The sequence below is a fragment of the Bubalus kerabau genome, chromosome 15 (genome assembly GCF_029407905.1).
Source record: "Bubalus kerabau isolate K-KA32 ecotype Philippines breed swamp buffalo chromosome 15, PCC_UOA_SB_1v2, whole genome shotgun sequence".
NCBI lineage: Eukaryota > Metazoa > Chordata > Mammalia > Artiodactyla > Bovidae > Bubalus > Bubalus kerabau.
Genome location: NC_073638.1, coordinates 9,605,768 through 9,611,767, shown reverse-complemented (window position 1 = coordinate 9,611,767; position 6,000 = coordinate 9,605,768).

Here is a 6,000-nt window from a genome sequence, read left to right as displayed (position 1 = left end):
GAGGCCTGGCATGCTGCGATTCATGGGGTCGCAAAGAGTCCGACATGACTGAGAGACTGAACTGAACTGAACTGAACTGAAAGGAGTTAATGTATATCTTGGTGACAATAGCAAGCGAAACAAAAAACCTCAATTTGTATCAATGTTAAATGTATAATGTGAGGAGAAAATGCTTATAGCCAAGAAAGAAATGTAAATTAGACTGCCACCAAACTCTCTCTCTTCTGAAATGTCTTATAATTTACATTTAATATATGTGAATTTACAAGCAACACCGTAATGCGTACTTGAAAGCAATGCTTGAGTTAATTAAATGAGCTCCTCGGAGAGCACAGATCTCATTAGTTCTTTGCTGTAGTCAGGTTGGACTTTGAGAATTTAATCCAGGATATTTGATTCCTCTTAATAAGCCAACTGATCTTACAGAGGCTTTTTTTTAATGTCATATCTGCAATGGATTGTTATGCAGCTTTCTAAACTTCTAGTTAAAATGATGTATCCCTCTTTGTCTAAATAGTGCCAAAGCAGTCAGTCAATCAAGTCAGTTAAATCACACTACTGTTATTTCCAGTAAAAGACTAATAAATCCATCAAATTAAGTACAAAACAAAACAAAAGGCTGTTAATGGATTTTTTTTCACTCTTTAATAGTCATATAAATGCCTCACTGTCATGTAAACAATCACATGAAAACGCAAAAGGAAGTTATCAGAGCAGGGCCTTTCCTTTTCACATAAACATCTCAACTCATCAGAAAAGTGAATTCTGGGTCTTCGAGAAAGCACTCAGTCTGATGGAAAATATATCATCTTAGTTTTTTTTTTTTTTTTTCCACTTGAAATTAGCACATTTCCACAGATAGTAATGCATTAGCATTATTTACTTATGGAGCTAAAATATATAGTAGACAAAATCTGAATAGTGATAGAACTTTGGGATCACCAGCTTCCCTTTCCTAAAAGGGTAGTTTGATAAGGAATCCATCAGATTTTTACAAAGGCAATTGACATTCCACAGAGGCCTAGCATAGCTGGAATTGAATAAAGGTGGAGTTACATTTAGGAGTTCTGATAATGTAAGAGATAGTGGAAGAGGCAATTAGGACAACCAATGATATATGGCATGGTGCTACAGGCATAGTACCACATTGTTCAGATTTCAGTTCGTTCAGCTTTTCTCATAGAGTGTTACTCTGCTGCTGCTGCTGCTGCGGCTGCTGCTGCTGCTGCTACTGCTGCTAAGTTACTTCAGTCATGTCCAACTCTGTGCGACCCCATAGATGGCAGCCCACCAGGCTCCCCCATCCCTGGGATTCTCCAGGCAAGAACACTGGAGTGGGTTGCCATTTCCTTCTCCAATGCAGGAAAGTGAAACGTGAAAGTGAAGTCACTCAGTCGTGTCCAACTCTTAGCAACCCCATGGACTGCAGCCCACCAGGCTCCTCTGTCCATGGGGTTTTCCAATCAAGAGTACTGGAGTAGGGTGCCATTGCCTTCTCCGGTTACTCTGCTGGATGGGTACAAATGAGGAACTGAGTTTTATAATTAAAATGCTTGTTCTATAAGAAAATCACTTACCTAAAATTACCCTCACAAAGGATTGAAACAGTTCCCATTAACAACATTTTTTGCAATGCCCTTTTTTTTTTTTTTTTTAAGAAGGAACTTATTTGTATCAAATACATCTTGGAAGCTGGATTGCATTAAAAAAATCCCAAGCATTTATATATAGGCTTTAAACAGAGATTTTTGTAGCTTAACAATTAAATATGTTGGCTTATGGGCAGGTCGTTTCTTCCTGGGGTAAAAAAAAAAGTCTCTTTCATGCTTCCTTCAAGGCAAGTTACCCACCTCCTCAAAGCCCCAGGTTCATAGGCTTGTTATAAAGATCTGAATCCTTTGGGAAGCAAGCAACTGCAATGTTAATCAATCATTCCTCAATGTGATATTGGACAATGTAAGTTTGATTTGACCTAGGAGTCTACTCAACTATCAGTCTTGTCATAGAACCTGGGCCAAAGACAAGTAGAATATGGTGGCATTTGATTTAAAAATTAGTGACATTATAGCTTTGCTAAAGTGACAAGACAAAAGTGGTTTCTTGCTGAAGGTGGTTTCTTGCAAAGAGCTGCTTATATCTGCATAGCAAAATGGAATAAAAAACATAAGTTTGTTTGGAATCATGAATAAACCCATCCCTGTCTTCCACCCTACCCTTCTATTCTGCTATAACCACTTCATAAATGTGAATTATGGGGAAAAGTTAAGTTAGAAACAAATTTGTCTTAACAGCTTTTGGGATGTTAATTTGCATTTCTCCTACTGTCTCCCCTCTTTAAATTCCAAACAGTTAGCTGGACCTTTTATATTTCCTTCCCTCAGGAAATTTTACACAACATGGAGTAGAAAATGCTGAAAAACAAAATTTCCACCTGTCTACAAATTTAAGATTATTGAAAAGATGATGTAAAGTGTCAGATGTAGGAGGAAAAATGGATGGTTTCCTTTAAAGCAATACTTGAGAAGAGGGGGATTCCTGGATGTTGGGAAGAGTGGAAGTTTAAGAAGTTGCTAAGACCATGCCTTGGACAAGATGAGCTGATGATGGCAAGATGAGCTGGAAAAATCTCAGCAGGTACAAGTTGTACAGGATGCCCAGGTGAGCTAGATTCTCTACTCAGAGATTCTCAGCCTCAGCAGAGATGCCTAAGTTCCATTAAGAGACAGGAAAGCTTGGAAGCCAAAAGAAATATGGCTTAAAGGGACCACAAAAACAGGAGTTCAGCAACAACCACAGTGCACTGGAAAGCAACAGCTCTTCCGTAGGTTTTGGGGCCTCTCTGGTACTGTAGTGTCTCTAAAATACCCAATAGAATAGTTTACTGCTATCCCAGGAAGCTAGATGTTCAGAATCTTTTATTTTTAAGGAATTTTTCAAAGACAGTGTTTCTTGCACATTTATGTTTGTGGACTGAAAAATATATTCCTTCAAAAGGTCAAAGATTAAATAAAGAAACATGCTCAAATAAGGGTATATTAAATATTAGAAAGCTTGATGAAAAAACATAAACCCCCAACAAGCAAAGTCTACTCAAATAATGTATTGTAATATATATATATATATATACACACACACACATGCATGTATGTATGTGTGTGTGTGTATATCTATATCTATATATATCTATCTATCTATATATATATATATCTTATATGTGTCCATATATGCCCTTCTTACATGGCAGTAGTGGTAGAGAATGCATCTGCCAATGCAACAGATGCAGGTTTGATCCCTGCATTGGCATCAGTGGATCCATGGAGGAAGACATGGCAGCCCACTCCACTCCACTATTCTTTCCTGGAGAATCCACAGAGGAACCTGTTGGTCTACAATCCATAGGGTTGCAAAGAGTTGGACATGACTGAAGTGACTTAGCATGCATGCATGAATATAGATGATAGATAGATAGATATAGAGATATAGATATCCCTTAAACTGTTTATGAGAGTTACTAGAGCTAGGAGACAATGTAAACTAATATTTCCAGAGGTATTAAACAAATCATTAATATCACCACAATCACATAACTGATGTAAGAAGTAGTAGAATATACCTGTAAAACTATGCCTTCATCTATTTGGGGCATTTGGAGGTATGGGGTATTTTTAGATATCCAACTCATAGATAACCTAGGAACTGGAGGTAAGTAAGCATTAGGCAAGGGCTGCATGAGATCCATTGAACCAGTCTTGGTGGTATTCATGATTGCTCTATACAGTGACAAAAATTTCTTCTCATTTCACCTGAAAATGAACTGCTTAATACTACCTAGTAATGGAAGTTGCTCTTAGAAAACTATCTTCAACTTTCCTGTGTATTCCATAGGAATATTTTTTAAACTATGAGTTCCCTTAAAAAGACACCTAGAAGAATTTCTAGGTACTTGACAAGTTGCATGGGTGTGCTGTCAATTATGACATATTATAATGAATGGTAATACAAATGAAACATCTGTTTAATCACTCAGTGACTACATCTGTTCTGTCACACTTGACACATTGAGCAGGAGTACATGAAAAATTCAAGGAAAATTTGTAAATGTGAGTGCTAGGTCACTGATTTTGAAAGGTGAGATGAGTTAAAATGACTAGACCCTTTCAGAATGTACATACAAGTGCCAGATCCTCAACTGACTTCGTTTCAGCACTCAGACACTTTCTTTAATGGATAAGGTCTTTCTAAATGCATTATATTCTTTAAAAATAATGACAAAATATAAATGGTCAAAATTTATATTTTATTTTTGAATTAAAAATTTGCAAAAAGCACTCTCTTTGGTGGGGTATAGCCCCAGCTGTTGTGAACTTTACATCCTTAAATATGAAAGTGCAAACACAGAAAAAAGAAAACACAGTGGGAGGTCTGAAGAAGATGGTAGAGGAATAAGATGGGGAGATCACCAGCCTCCCCACAAATACATCACAAATTCATCAGATTATGTAACAACTCCTCCAGAACAACTTCTGATTGACAGCAGAAGACCCCAGATTTCCGAAAAGGCAAGCCAGTCTCCTTGCAATGAAGTAGGGCAAAAGATAAAGAAATAAAAAGAGATAAAGGATTTCAGGACAGGGACCTGTGCTTTGAGGGAGGGAGCCATGAAGGAGGAAAAGTTTCCATACAGTAATAAACCCCCTAACAAGTGGGACCAGTGGGTAACTTCTGGAATTCAACAATAGCGGCTCAGAAGACAAAACAAAATTCACTACAGAAATCAGCTAGCTTCACTGATAAGTAGCTAGCAAGCCTCGCCTTACTCAGGGGAGGGAGCCAAGGAGACTCCCTGGCCTTGGGCTGTAGCAGAGTGCAGGGGTGGACTGCTGAGTCTCCAGCAGGGATCCCAGGGAGAGGTCAAGGGTTGGTTACCGGGGAGAAATACTAAGAGGGGCATCTCCCAACACAGCAGAGGGATTAGATGTGACCGCCACTGCCAAAGCCAGAAATGGTACCTGAGGTAGCAGACAAAACACTGCTGATCCAGTCCTGACCCAGAGGTGGCAGCCACCCCCAGACTGTGTACAGGTATAGACTACTGCCTGCCCCTTGCTGGGAGCTTAAATAGCCTGGCTCTTACTAGGGACCCACAAACTGGGGCCGTTTCCTCTGGGAGAGCTCCTGACCCACATTAGACTGTAACATCCCACAGGTCTCTATTGCCTCAGACACTCCCTGATACATCTCTAATGTGCCTGCTTTATAATTCCCCTTCCCCAGACCAAGCAAGAGAGCCCTAATGAGCCTCAGCCTTCACCCACTTGTTTCAGGGTTGGGATCAGACTGTGAAATTTAGGGGCAACTGTGAACTTCAAAATCACTGCAGGTGGCAGATGGTGACTGCAGCCATGAAATTAAAGACGCTTACTCCTTGGAAGTAAAGTTATGACCAACTTAGGTAGCATATTAAAAAGCAGAGACATTACTTTGGCAACAAAAGTCTGTATAGTCAAGTCTATGGTTTTTCCAGTAGTCACATATGGGTGTGAGAGTTGGACTGTAAAGAATGCTGAGCCCCGAAAAACTGATGCTTTTGAACTGTGGTGTTGACTCTTGAGAGTCCCTTGGACTGCAAGGAGATCCAACCAGTCCATCCTAAAGGAAATCATTCCTGAATATTCATTGGAAAGACTGATGCTGAAGCTGAAACTCTAATACTCTGGCCACCTGATGCAAAGAGCTGACTCATTGGAAAAGACCCTGATGCTGGGAAAGATTGAAGGCAGGAGCAGAAGAGGGTAACAGAGAATGAAATAGTTGGATGGTATCACCAACTCAATGAACATGAGTTTGAGTAAACTCTGGGATTTGGTGATGGACAGCAAGGCCTGGGGTGCTGCAGTCCATGGGGTCACAAAGAGTCGGACATGACTGAGTGACTGAACTGAACTGTGAACTTTAGGAGGAAGTACAAACTGGAAAAAGGCCATATCTGAGACTGAGCTG